Genomic DNA, 15,431 nt, shown 5'->3' on the forward strand with positions numbered 1-15,431 from the left:
AAAAACAGACCAAAAAAAAAAAAAAAAAGGCAGCGTGAAGAGTAAGTGCAGATAGGTACAGAGTTCTAAGGAGGAAGAGTTCAATGCCAGAGTTGGAGGGAGGACCAGGGAAGGGGGGAGGGGTGGTCGAAGAAGTCCCCTGAAAAGTAAGTGGGGATCAAAGAAAGGAAGAAGGGGTTTTAGGGAAGATGGAGAGAACAGCTGTGTCCCATGGTCCAGCAGGTGAAATCATAACTGGGTAAATGTGGAGAGCTGCGAGGTGCCGCGCCTTAACATGGCGCAGGCTTCCGCCTTCCGCCATCCTGACGGCGAGCGCTCTCTAAGATAAACAAGTCCTTATATGGCAAAAGGCTGTGCAAGGGTAACTGGTGATCTGATGACGAGCAGTCCTGCTCTGACGTGGACCTATGAGGAGGTGACACCTGGCATGAGCTGATTGGCCCTTGAGTTGGTACTTAAGCTTGGCCCTTCCCTTCTTCGGGGCCATTCCCACTGAGCTTAATCCTGAGTAAAGATCTCGAGAAGAAGTCTGGTTGTTGGCGTCTTATTTCCGCTGGACAGTGTGGCGCCGACAGGTAAAGACCACCGAAGTCAGAAATGTAGGTGACTTCAGTGATTCTCATGGACTTAGGGGTGGTGAAGGTTGAGTGTGTTAGCAAGTTTAGGAAGCAAGATGCTGGCAATATTGGCGGTAGCTCTTTTTATAAAGGAGGCAAAGAAACTGAGCGGTAGCTGCAGGCACCAGTGGGTGGAGAGACAATGTTTGTAAGCCGACAGATGTGTGCAGATGCTGAAGATGGAAAAAGTAATACTGTGTTGAGATACAACTGGGAGTAGCTCATTATGCAAACAAAATAAGGAGGGATCAACAAGGTGATGCACTTAAATGGATGGCAAGGATTGCAGGGTCAGGATGTACGTGGAATGCCGCAGAGAGAGAAGAGATTCATCTGCAGGAGTGGGAGGGAAGCAGACACCGGTGAGCGAAGACCTGGTGCTGGAAACTCTCATATGTTCCCCTCTGCTGCTTCTGTTCCCTCAGTGGAATAAAAAGCAGTATCGTCAGCTGCGGCAAGTGAGAAGGCAGTACCACGGATTTGTCAGTAGGTGAAAAGACACAGAGCTGTCATTCAGAGGAGCGGGCAGCACACATACAAGCACCTTTGTACGTCACAATGGAGCAGAGTTGGGATGACATAGGTAGGCAAGGAAAGAAATAGCAGGCTCCCCGAGGTGGCTTGTTTCTTGTTCCCAGAAGACACTGTAAGGAGAAAATGCTGGAAGGCAGAGAGGGGCAGGTCTCTAAATAGGAAATGAGAGGGACCAGGGGCCCTAGAAAATACTCAAGCCAGTGTCTTTTAATGGACACCCGGCCTCAAGCTCCTCCAATCCCAAGTGTAGAAAGCTGTAACTTTCCTCTAAAGCTTCTTCTTCTTTCTTTCTTTCTTTCAGAGCCATTCAATTCTTCGTTCATGCCAGCAAATGAACTCAGCAATCCCTACTCAACGGCTGTCACCAGGATTCAGTGTGGTTGCCAGACAGCACATCTCTATTGGGTTTACACTCGATAAAACTGAAAGTCAGGAGGTCCAGACAGACTGCCCGGTGCTGCCAGGACCACGTAGCATCTACATTTACATGAGAACTTGATTAAGGATCATCATGCAGTCAAAAAATGTTTCTGGACGCGTCTGTAACAGTGTTTCTGGATGAGAACAGCAAGGAATCCACATACTAAATAAAGCAGACTGCCCTGTCTAACGTGGATGGGCGCCATCCAAACAACAGAAAGATTGGAAAGAATAAAAGAAACACGAAGGGACTTTACTTCCTGCCTGGGGCATTGGTCTTCTTTGCCCTAATGCTGGAACATAGGCCATCCACGCCACAGAAGATCGTGGGACTCACTGTTGTCCACACTGTGAGAGCCACTTCCTTGTGATATTGCCATAACACTGTTGCTTTTGTTTCTCTGCAGAGACCAGGCCAACACAGAGGACTCCCACATAGCTCATCCTGTTTGTGCTGCTTTCGGGGAGGTGGGGGGGGGAGGGTGATCAGGGGGCGGGCTACTGTGGCTTGACGCTAAGGAGCAAGACACAAGAGACTTGTGACATGGCCCATTCCCCAGTAAAGTGTGTTTTCCCTGAGATGCTGCTTCTATTTAGTCCTTAATAAAAGGATGGACTTAGAGGCTGTTTCCCGAACAGACTGTATGTGCTGGTTTGAAAAGGAATGGCCTCAAGAGACTCGTGTGTCCTATGCGTGACCATAGGGAGTAGCACAATTAGGAGATGTGGCCTTGTTGGAATAGGTGAGGCCCTGTTGGAGGAAGTGTGTCACTGTGAGGGCGGGCTTTGAGGTCTCCTGTGCTCAAGCTATGCCCAGTGTGGCACACAGTCTTCCCCTGCCGCCTGAGGACCAAGATGTAGAACTCTCGGCTCCTCCAGCACCACGTCTGCCTGCATGCTGCCATGCACGCCCAGCATGGAGCCTCTGAAAGTGTAAGCCAGTCTCAATTTAATGTTGTCGTTTATAGGAGCTGCTTTGGTCACAGTGTCTCTTCACAGCAATAAACCCTAACTAAGACACTGTGTCCGCAGAGAAGTAGCTAAAACAGGCCCCACAGGACATGTCCTGTCTCCTCTCCTTTTTTATGAAAAACACAGGAGGATCTTTCTCCCAAGGGAAGTATGGGTCAGTGCACTGTTACCCTCAGGCATAGTGTGGACATCCCTCCTGATTTTGTTAAGAATGGCTTTTATAAGCCAAGGGTGGTGGTGCATGCCTGGAATCCCAGCACTCGGGGAGGCAGAGACAGGTGGATCGCTGTGAGTTCGAGGCCAGCCTGGACTACAAAGTGAGTCCAGGGCAGCCAAGGCTACACAGGGAAACCCTGTCTTGAAAAAACCAAAAGAAAGAAAGAGGAAGGAGGGAGGGAGGGAGGGAGGGAGGGAGAGAGACAGAGACAGAGACAGAAACAGAGAGACAGAGAGGAGGGAGAGAGAGAATCATTTTTTATAATTTAAATGACTGGGAAGAAAGCCAAAGGAGGATAATATTTTGTGAGATATGAAAATTGTTTAAGAATCCGATTTACATCCATTGAGCATTGGTGGAATAAACTGTATCTCTTTGGGTACTTCTGGTTCTTTCTTCCATGAGCAGAGTTGAGTACTTTCAAGAGCGATCTTCTAGAATGTTCATTACCTGGCCCCTTTACAGAAAAGACTGTCTAATCATACAGACTGGTGTTCTGAGAGCAGAAGTCATGAAAGGAGTCAAGTCTCTGGGCTCGGGTCAGTTGTTCTTAGGAGCCAGAGACAGTCTCTGGCTCCTATAAAAAGATTGAATAGGAGCCCACAGTCTGGGGCTTTTTGCCGAGTGGGTCTGAAGGTAGAGAAATCAGGCAGGTTTGAACAATGTGGAACGCTGAAACACCGAGTTCAACATAGCATCTATGCACAGCCTGAAGGTGAGCTCCATGAGTGAAGCTGCTGTGGTTCGGACAGGAGTCCCTCAAAAGGCCATAGAGTAAAGCATCTGTATGCAGCCTGCGGCACTGTTAGAAGGCAGTGGCATCGTCGGGAGCTTAGCCAGAAGTCTTCTGATCATCATGGGCTGCTAAAAAGAGGTAGTAGGCCTTGTTCCCCTCTCTGCTTCCCTGCTGTGGTGGAATGGGCATCTTGCTCCACTGTGGGTTCCTGCCCCTGAGACTCTCCCTCATCTTGGACTCAGGACAGGGGCGAACAACAGGAACTGAAACTCCCCCAAACAGCACCGGAATAACCCTTTCCTTTGTTGTCAGTTGTTTGTTTTATGTAATCAGAGTGACAGAAGACTAAAAGAAACACAAAAGATCTTCAGTTGCTTTGACAGATGAGAAAGCAATGGGCCTGCAGAAAGGAATCATTTCCGGGCTATGGGACAGGTCACGAGGCTGGATTAGAGCCCAAGCATTTCCACCGCTCACCTCAACACTCTTTTTGCAGCCTCTGCTCTGGCCTTTTTATGCTTTTGAAACAAAATCTACTCCTTCAAAGTGTTCATGTACCACTGTTTCTTCTTGTAAAAATTTCTACCTCTCCTCGTATGGAGCACCCAGAGCCCATAGAAGACTGTGTGGTGCTTAATTTGGTGTTTCCATTACTGGTCATTAGGATGCTATTCTGTCAGTCAAACCAGGAACTCTCTAAGAGTCGTCTTCACGTTGTCTGAATTTCCAGCTGGGTATAAAATATAGTCTTTGCCATTAAAAAAGTTGTCTCTGCCTTCAGATTCTGAAACCTCTCCAGGGACCGTCTCTCAAATACGTCCATGTATCTAACTTAAAAATATAGAATTTTTTGCTTTGAGTTAAAGCCCAAATATAGCCTCAAATTTGCTTGAGCAAGTCCATTTAATAATATCTAAATGTCCTCATCTACTACACATTCACCCATTTTCTCCCAGAGCCACTTACAATAAATATTGATGACTGTCTAGCCTTGGAAATGGCTTTACGCACAGGAGAATATTCATGTATGTCTCATTGATTTTCCTGACAGAGCCAAATGGAGCAGGTAAGCCAATTTAGCACAACCAACTGCCAGTTGTGCATGAACTGAGTAGACGTGCTATGGAAATGAATAATCAATCTTATACCATTATTAATAATAAAATTTAGTTCGCACACAGCTCCTTCAATCTTCTGTACACCTTACAACATTAATAAGTTGATTCATCAGCACACAGGGGAGGTGTTTTTATGACTGGGATGAGGAGCCAAGTGAGGTGTAAATGCTGCCTCAGGCTAGTGTTCAAGCCTTACCACGGCACAACTCTGTTGCAAGTAAGTTGATTCCGCAACTTCTGAAAGATTGAGGGAGCTACGGCAGGCCTAGTTAGCAAGTATAATTTTTCAACTTGAGTTTTATGTGTGTATGCATCACAGCAATAATAACAGTGTAATAAATGTTACTTTTTTTTTAGCAATATTTCAAACCTTGTTCTGTGTTGGGACATAAAAGGCACAGATTTCATGCTTTAAAGAAAATGAAAGACCATGGAGGAAGAAGGAGCCTTGAGTCACTGAGCAGTAACACAGGGTATTGAGTCTACGTTTGAGGTAGCAGAGAGTCATGGCCACACAAAGTGATACCTGGGCCACCAGGGAAATCCACACCACAACGTAGGTGGGAACTGGGGTGGAGATGACAAGGGACCTTGTAAGGAACAATATGAAGAGGCAGGGCTGTGACGTGCTCCAGAAACCGAAAGTCCTTCAGCCTGACCAGACGCAAATGTATTACATACTGCTACCACAACGGCAGACTCAACCCTCAAACTTTAGTGCCAGCACCCCACCACTTCCATCCCCAACCCCCAGCAGGCACTTCCCTTTACAGTGTGAGTCCACATGACATTTTTTCCCATCTACGTGGGATCATGTTTCTTCTCAAGGGATTACGACTGACTTGACAAATAGAGTAGAGTGAAGTGAGGTATATGGCTGCTGAAGTCAGAGAAGCCATCGCCGGCCACCACTGCCTTGTCCTCTGGATGTTTGCTGTGCTGAGTGGCTAGTTCCAACCCACTGATCTTAGGTCACCGTACTCCTGCTCGGGCTGTAAGACAAGCCTACATATTGGTGCTCAGGTCAACAGCCATATCAACCTTCTGGCATAAAAGCGATAACGCTTCCAGATGATTCCATCCACTAGCTGCTGTCAAGCCACTTCTGGCTCTTGAGTGTTCTCAGATGAGAGCCCAGATGTGTACGCAGAGATAAGCTATCCCTCCTGTGTCCTGTCTCCGTTCTTGACTCACAGAACCAAACATGTGACAAATTAGTTAAAAAAAAATCTGGGAGTGATCTCTTGTATGGCAATAGAAACCAGTACAGTCAGGCTTTGGATTTTATTTCATTCTCAAGCCATGTAGAATGATTTGACGATTTCTCCGGGGAGTGTGATGTCTTTTATTCCCACTTGGGAAGCAATACCAGGGGACCTTATGTGACATAGCCATCTGGTTGGCATTTCTACATCACCTTAGGCTCCTTCTTGTTGGTGAATCTCAGTTGTCACCTTTCTGACTGTTGGTTTTGTCATTCATCCTTGTCTCCTAGTTCATCGATTTTCGTTCCTGGCTCTTCAGGATCTTAGTAGAACATTAAGGTTTCTTCTATTCCTGGACCCCAACAGATTAATAAGACCTGAATGTCTTGAGAGAGAGGAGCAGAGGCATCTGGGTTTTTCAGGAGTCCTCGGGTGACTCCGGGAGGTATGCTGTTGACACCTGCCCCCTGGGTCCATCTACGATGCACAGAGATGGGGGAAGGTAGCTTGTACGCATACCTGAAATATAGTGGAGTGGGAAGCCTACATATTATAACATTCAAATCACCCTTTTCTCACCTCAGTACCAAAAGAAGGTTCTAGATGCTGGAGATTGTGGCAGACTCAAGGGAAAAGTTACAGAGTGGCAGCCACACTCCACGAGGCCCTGGGATGAGTTTATGAAGGACTCCGGGGCTCTGGTCAGGAGTATTATCTTTGCAGAAGGGACAGTTCCATGTTATGATGAAACAGTCCCAGCTCACGCGAAAGACACTGGGTAAAGGGCTCAGCAAGGCACCTGTGTGTGCACGCATCTGGGAGAGGGCTAGGGATGGCTGAGGCAGGGAGACTGGAAAGTAGTGGTCAAGCTGGGGTGGCATAGGAACAGACCAGAACGGGAGAAGTCACAATACGTGGTGACCTTGTTCACCATCTGGTCTTTTGGGGCTCCAATTGCCTTTGTAAATATAAGGACTGGTATCTCTTTCTCAAACGGGGCTATGTTTTCGTTTGTTTGTTTGTTTTTCATTCTTGCAATGAGAAAACTCTGCATTTTGCAAGAATTCTGATGTACCCTCTATGTATGGATCACGTGTTTCTGATATCTTGGTGGTTGGGGTTTGTTGACGCAGGAGAGGGTAATTCAGTTCTTAGACATAGCCTGCACAAGCAATGGACCAGCCAGTCCAAAGCCACACCCAACCACCTTCTACACTACTATGTTCTTACTGGGCTCTATGCATCACTGTCCATCAGTCCTAATCACCCCATAACCAGATGTCAGACGACTAAATCCTTAACCAGAACCTGCTGATGGCATTCGGACCAGCCTCCTCCTCCTGGTCCACTTACCCTACTTCAACTATCCCTTCCTACAAAAGCCACAAAGAAAGCCCTTGCCCAGGTTTCCTGCTGGGTCCCCATCTCCTAATCTACTGAGCAGCTCCCATAGTGTGTACAGCATGGAACTGTAGCAAACCATCTATTCTTCAGCGGCAGCTGTGTAGGGTTTTCCTCTGGATTGATACAACCCATTCTGGAGAGACGAGGGACGAGGGTGTCTCTGGAGGCTCAGAAAGCCAGTGAAACTTACGAGGCTCAGGAAGTTTGTGAAAGTGACAAGATTTAGGAAGCTCAGAAAGACCTTCCCTATCTGCTCCAAGATTATATAGACAGTAAACTGTTGCTGAGGAGAGATTTTTTTTTAAAGTGAGGCTGGTTGGTTACAGTCTGGGCAAGGAACCTCAAGGGTGCAAGTCTCCTGACTCACCCCTATGCTCTTGGGTGAGCATTTCGGTAATGCAGCTCCCGACAGTCACTCGCTGCTCTTGTGGTTGACTTCAGTAAACTCATTGATTCGCCCAGCTCCACCACTGGTGCGATCATTTCTTTGGCCCACCTATTGGTGGTGGGACCTATTGGGGAATGGATAGATGCTTCTTTGTGTTGCCCCTAAAATCACACAGCAGCCTCTTTCTTCTGATCTGCCAGCCTTGCTGTAACTAAACAACAATAAAACCCACATGGGAAACACCATGGCCGGCAGCATTTTCACTCACACGGGAGTGGAAGCTTCTTTCTCATATCTCTGAGAACCCTAGTAAAGACAGAGCTGTGCGTGCAGTCCTGCCGAGCACATGCGCTTAGAAATTAGAGGCGTTACAAGCCAATCTGCGCAGACCCTTGGGCGGTCTCTGTGTTGCTATGGGCTGGTCCAGGCACCCATCTGGTCAGCCTCAGACCTGTACAGCTTGTGAAGAAAATTGCCTGCTATTGGTACAGCTGATGGGTACAGTAGTTGAGGACCTAATGACCAAAGAAATGCCCACTCTGGCCAGCCTGCTCCACAGTGTGCTGTGTCCTCCTCCCAGTGCTCTGATATGCCACCTTCAGCGTGGCATTGTCACTCATAATGTGTATCATAATGGCACGCTGATGTCACATGAGAGGGACCCCGCCCCCCTCCCAACAGTCTCCTGCCCGATTGTCATAGCTTGCACAGCAGGTTTAATTTCACAGTGTTTAGTTTCATGACGTTGAAATAGCAACAATTGATTGGGGGGAGGGGAGAGAAGCAAGTCTTTTGGAAATATCAGTCACTGTAAAGAAAAAACAAACAAACAAACAAAAAAATCCTGAAGGAACGCTCACCACTTTGTAAAAGGTCACCAGATAAATAATTGCCTTCTGAATTGGGATGAGTCCCGTAGTCATTAAGCCCCAGCAGAGATCCGATACACTTTAATACTCCCGCTAAATGCTGAGATATGACGGTGCCATCGAGGCCACCCACACAGATAAGACAACCCAATTTGTGCCCGAGTTAGAAGGTTTATTTTTCCTTTCATCCTTTTTGTTCTCGGTAGGATGAGATGATACCCACTTTTTCTCCCTCGATGCCGTGATGCTTATTCTATCCCTAGGAGTACAACCGAGTCGGAGCATCATTCCTCTTGCCTGACCCAGGACCGACATTTACAGCAGGCAGTTTCCATTCCTGTCCTTACACCTCGCCCTCAGCAGAGGGGAGGAATAACTGCACCCACCAAGCTGGGGGCTTTCGGAATCAGCTCGTGGCTGCCAGGGATGGGATCGTATGTCTCTCCTCCAACTTGGATGCCAAAGCCTCAGCTTCATGTATGGCTCTATCTGGAGGTAACAGTACAAGGAGGTACCTATGATTAGGCCAGGTCATATGGTCCCAGATGGGATCATACTGGCATCCTTATAGAGAGAGACTTAAGAGGCTTTCTGTGTTTCTCTCTGCTATAAGGGTTAAGGAGAAAGAGGCTATGTGCATTCGAGGAAAGGAGGCTTCACCGGGAAGTGATTTTGCCATGTTAATCTAAAACTTCCCAGTCTCCACGAATGGAAGAAAGTTAACCCCTGGCAATTGAAGGCACATGCGGTGTAAGCTATTTTGTTAAAGCAGCAGTAGCAGGCTGATACCTGCTGCTGTCAAGAGGAGAGCAAAAGAAAGCTCCATCCCTTTGTCTGATCATCAGAGGAGCTCTCGAGAGGGCCAGGACAGGCTGAGTGTGACGTAGCCGTGGAGACGCGAGGTACTCTCACTGATGAGGTTTTTCTGCACGCAGACAGAGAGGAGATGGTGTGGGCCTCCGGAGGGCTGTGTGCAGCTGTCACGGGTAGGCATAGGGAACGGGAGAGCACGTCAGCATAATGTATGTGTAGGTGACAGGGGCTAACTGAAGCAGGGACAGAATTCACTTTGTCCTGTAAAACTGAGACCTCTAGAGAGATCTCTAGTCTATTCCCGGAGTCCCCACTAAGAGACAGAGTCCATTGTCCATGCAAATGCATAGGAATAGGAATTCATTGAGCCATGGAGATGGGGTCCGTACAGCTCTTTCAAGCTGCAGACTCTGAGAAGCAGAGGCACAGACCTTTTATAGGTTTTAGACAAAGAAATGAGTTTTACAGTATGTGATTGGTTGGCATTTGGGCAGAAAAGCTGCAAGCAGGGAGTTACAAGTCTTGGCGTTTGGTGGTTGAATAATGGGTGGACGGGCAAGTTAGCCTATGGAAAAGATTGGTTGAAGCAGTCACAGGGGGCGTTTCAGAACTCCTTTAGTTGGGGAGGGTAGTGAAAATTTTAAACACAGCTGGTTGTCCTTGAATCCATCTGGACCCTGAGCACAGACTGAGGCCTTGAGTCAAGTTGGACTCTTCAAGGTTTTTCTGTCCCTGACACACACACACACACACACACACACACACACACACACAGTGATCTGCATCTGTCTGTCCTTGGTTCAAGCTGGACCCTCTAGAAATTTACATGCTTTGGCCTTAATGGGGGTCTTTAAGGGAAGACTGAGTAGGCTGGCTGACTTTCACATTTTCCCAGACTTTGGCCTTAATGGGGGTCCTTAAGGGGGCTGGTTCCTTCAGTCCTAGAAAGCTGCTCTTAGAACCGTTTGGAAGCAATGGCCAGTAAGGTGTGCTAGCCCCTGACGCGTCAGCTGCTGCAGGGTGATTTTCTGTTTTAAAAGGAATCAAGACAGCCCTGGGTTCTCTGCTGGGTCTTTCTTTAGATGTGACTCTCAGAGTGATTTAAGGCTGCAAGGAAGCCACGTGCACCGCTGTGTCCCAACTCTGAAGCGTCTTCTGTGTGAGGGCAAGGCCTCTAGACTCAGAGTTGGATGTCTGTCCATCCTGAGACTGTAAACCTAAAAGGTTTACCTTTCCTTATGAGGAATCCCTGGCTCTACCACAACGGGGAAGGATCTCCTCAGATGGGATGCGATTTGGCAACAGCAATGGCTCACTGGTGGTTCCTTTTGAGCGTTCCAGAATTCCTAGCAAACCAAGTTAAAGGAGTTTTCCACCTACCACAGTGTATATGTGCATGTGGATGTTGGCTACTTTCCTGTTGCTCTGATAAAACACCAGGACCGGGTGATTTATAGAATGAAGGGCTGATTTGAGCTTGAATGCCTAATAGTCACATTTCTAATGCACTTGCAAATGACGTCGATGTGGTTGGCTCAAAGTTCGCGTTTTTGAATAGCAATGAGAACAGACTGAGTATTGCGTTCTAGCTGGGAAATCTGTCTCTTTAAGAAGCTGTACAGGACAGCCTGGCACACAGGAGGGCCTGGGTTCAGATTCCCAGCACCTGTGTAAATGTTGAGCTGGCAGGCAGGTGCCGGTGCCGAGGGAGCAGACACAGGTGGATTCCCAGAGTTTAGAGGCCAGCCAGCCCCGCTGAGTTGATGATCCCTAAGTTCTGTGAGACTCAGTCTCAAAAGAAGAAAGAAAAAAAAGGAAGGAAAGAAAGAAGAAAGGAAGGAAAGAAGTAGAGAGCAATCAAAGACACCCCCCCCCACCCCAAGGAAGCTCTGGCCTCCACGTGTGCACAAACATGCACATCCCACCTCCCTCAACACACACGTACATGCACAAGTAAACACACACACACACACACACACACACACACACACACACACACACAGAGGCTATTCAGGGATTTCTCGTGCAGGTGGCTTGTGTACTGTCTTTTTTGTGAGAGCCTTTTCTGAGCCAGCACAAGAGCTGGGAGTAGAGGCACGCAGAAGAGTGCAGCCTCACTTGGGCCCGTCCTCAGCAACACAAAAGTCAGTCAGGGAACTAGTGTAGCCCAATAGAGAAACAGTGTAAGCCAGCGTGTAATTTACAGTCTTTGTGCTCACACTTTAGAAGGTGGAAAATAATCAGATTAAACATAGCTTAACGATGTATTAGCCCACTAGAGTCAGCATACTATCATTTTAGCATGCAATTGTAGAAAATAAGTTATCTAAAGTGCAGCCATTTTTTTTTAATTTTAAAAGAAAACGACGGCCGACCCAAAATAGTTAAGCCACATCCAAAATACCTGCAGGGGGCCAGGAGACCCCGAAGGTCGACTTCCCTACCGCTTGAACCCTGACCAATCATTTTAAAGGTCACTTCTGTTAGCCAATCAGCTGTTGAGTAACCACTGTTGCTGAGCTCTGCCTCTATAAAGGGTATTTAAACCCTCAGCCTTTGCAGGATGGGGGTCTTCCATCTCCTTTTGAGTCGAGCTGTGAGTCCGACTTTTGTTGGGCTTCCAGAAACAGACTTCCGAGATTCGAGTCCTACACAATCAGTATAAAACATTGAGATAACTTTACAACGTTGTTCTACAGTTTTTGAATCTGTTAGATATTTCAAGGTATTTAGCATGCATCTCAATTAAGACTTAACTCCATTCCCAGGCCTCGGTGGTGAGGGCCCAGACCCTTTGAAGCATAAACTCTGGGTTATGGCCCAGCCACATGCTCAAGAGCCCTGGTCTTTGCTTAGGTTTGAGAACCATCGATCTAGACCGTGGCTTTTGAACTTAGCTATGCAATAAATGCACCTTGGGAACTTAAAAAACAAAAGCTTGTGCATCGGTTCACCTCCTCAGACATCAAAATTTTTATAACTGTCTTTCCAGTTGTTCTTTTTTTCCTTTTGGTTTTTGTTATTTGTTTGTAGGAGGGTTTTGTTTGGTTTGGTTTGTTTTGAAGACAGGATTTTTTTTATTTGTGTGTGTGTGTGTGTGTGTGTGTGTGTGTGTGTGTGTGTGTGTGTGTGTGTGTAGATCTGGCTGTCCTGGAATTCCTTTTGTAGACCAGGCTGGCCTAAAACTCAAAGAGATACCCGCCTCTGCCTCCTGAGTGCTGAGATTAAAGGTGTGCGCCACCACGCCCCAGTGGCTCTAATACACAGCAAAATGTTGTTGTAACGCGACTCGTTATTTGTTTAAAGTTATGCTTTCTCCTTAGCTCCAAATAATGTAAGATGGGGTCCATCATCATCTCACACCATTTCAGGCTCTTGTCGCCAAACTCCAGACTTCTAGCTTTGTTATTTAGTGTACGTGGAGTTTCTGGACAAAAGCAATCTTTTTAACTCATTTCTGCAATTCTTTTACTCAAAAGGAAATGCTTCTTTAAAAATCTGAATCCTTTAGCCTCTTTCCCATGATTCCTGGTTCCAGAGTGGTTGACTTAGCAACTCTCATCCTGTTAACCCACTTCCCACAGCCCAGGGACTCTTGGTCACTTCTAGTGGCATCAGTCATCCAAGGGTCCATGTGACAGCACATAGGAACTCCAGAACGTTGAGCCCCTCCCCACCTGTGACTTTTCACTAGGATGTAACCATCACTTCCCCATGCTTCTGAGGAATCCTTGGAGAAGCCCAAGCCTTCCCCAAAAGCACCCTCCAGGGAAAGGGAGCAAGGCACAAATTGAATTCATAAGCCCCCATCCCAGCCTTGCTAGTGGTTTCCATCCTGGTAACTGTCAAGTCCCCCACTCCTTTAGGTTTTGAGAGAGAAGGGGTCCTGGGACAGCCACCTGAGAGGCAAGAAAGCAACAGGGAGAATGAGAAAAAGTTCTACAGCGCAGAAGGTGCATGGAAAAGGCAGCTGTTCGGCATGTGTGTGCAGCCCACTCCAACAGCACAGGCCTTGTTTACTTACCCTTTTGTAAATATGCATAGCTGAAGCACCCTCTAGTGGAACACCCAGGGAAGGGCATGTTTCCTGAACAAACCCTTGGGGGGGGATAGAAACGGGGGAGGGAGGGAGAGGGAGGAGAGAGAGAGACAGACAGACAGACAGTGACAGAGGCAGACAGAGACAGAGAGACAGACAGAGAGAGAAGCATGTTTAGGAATCCCATCTGACCACAGCATCATTTGAGATGAGCGTGCAAACCCGCAGCTTCTTCACAGACCTGGTTTCCTGGCAAGATCCTGGGTGCACAGGCTGCTCCACTGGGGCTGTGGGAGATGGGCCAAACTGGCTTTCTTAAAGTTCTCAACATGAAGGCCTGGATTTCTGCTGTACAAAGGGCTGGAAGGCTGTGTTTAGAGGAGAGAGCTAAAGCAGAGAAAGATTTGAAGGTCCCTCTGGCGGTCCTTCAATTCCCCCAAACGGCCTGTCCCCATTTCTAAACAGTGGGCCATGGCCGGATCACTCGTGGAATAATTGCTACAAGGAAGGGGAGAAACTGGAAGCCTGTCCCTACTGGTCAGAGGAAAATGGAACATTGTTACACTGACTAGAACAAACAGTTTTGTAACAGCTGTCAAAATAAACATAGCCATACTCATTTCCCAAGAGCTATCCACTTGCAGAAATGTATCTAGGGCAAAATCCTCGAAACACTGTAGGTGCCAATAAGATATAAATCCTAGGCACTGTAGGTGCCATAAAAGATAAATTAAACAAATCATGATGATATACTATTAGCGAGCTACCAGGGTCTCTGTGAAGGTCAGTGTTAGGGGAAAAGCTGCTTGTATTAAAGAATACCTAGAGCAGTGTTATTTTGGAGAGTGTCACTGAGAATTTTTCCAGAGCAGTAGTCTGTGAATCTGAGGACTAGGTGGAGAAGACGCACCCTTATTGTGCCAGTCACCACCAAATCAGGCCAGGCCAGGGAGAATGATACCCAATCAGGCCAGGCCTGGAAAGAATGATGCAGAAGTAGTCTTATTTATCTCCTGCAATGGGATTTATTCTTCCTCCCTATTCCTGGACCGCAGGGTTTTGGAACGTACACTAATGGCTCCTGGGTTCTCAGGTTATTGCCCTTAAACTAAGAGCCATTCCATCAGCTTCTCTGGCTCCGAGGCCTGAGACTTGGGCTGGCTGCATCCCACGGTTCCAGATTGAAGATGGTCTTTGTAACGTGTGGGTCAATTTCTCTAATAGATGCCCTCTCACCCATCCATCTCTCATAAGTGTGTGTTATATTACATATGCATATATGCATCTATTTCTCTATCTAAGGATCTATCATCTATCTATCTAATCATCTGTCTACCATCTTTTATCTACTTGCTTATCTATCCCATTGCCCTATCTCTTTGAGGACCCCTGACGAATACAGATTCCATATTCCCCCAAATGAGTCATCTCTCTGCATAGGGGTATAGACTGATTTGTATGTATGATGTGGAAACAACAAAGTAGGGGCAATGTTGGACTTTTCACTGTGTTATCTTTAAAAACATAAGATATTAACTAAATAACTCATCCGTAGTTTCTGTGGAGCCTGTGTCTTGTATACAATTTCTGCCGCTTCAGGAATACAAACACCAAATATGCTTTTTTCAAGGCTGCCAAATACAAATAGATAAAACACTATTAATGTAACATTCGTATAATTCCTGATTGTTTCGTGGTTCTTCTTGCTGTATGTAGTCTATTTTACTTAGGTGTCATAATATAAATATATATGTAAAAAAGTATAATTTAAAAATTGCTAAAATGGAGGAGAGCTGGAGAAACTATTTAGATCAAATGACTTTCAATCCTACGTTTCATAAAATCTATTTCACAGAGGAACAAATATCAGTAAATTTATTAGGAAGGGAAAAAAGAGGGATCTACAGAAGGCGTTTAGAACCATCTGGTGTGGAAGAGAATCTGGTCTACCTTCACCCCCACTCTGAGTCTCTGTCACAGTGGGAGCTCACTGGCTCTGTGTGCTGTGCCAGAACTGCTGAGAATCCTAGGAATATCCACACTAGATCATAAAGTATGAATACTTGATAATATCTCGTACATTTTATTAAACAATCAAT

Source organism: Acomys minous (genome assembly GCF_964271855.1).
Source record: "Acomys minous genome assembly, chromosome: 6".
Lineage (NCBI taxonomy): Eukaryota > Metazoa > Chordata > Mammalia > Rodentia > Muridae > Acomys > Acomys minous.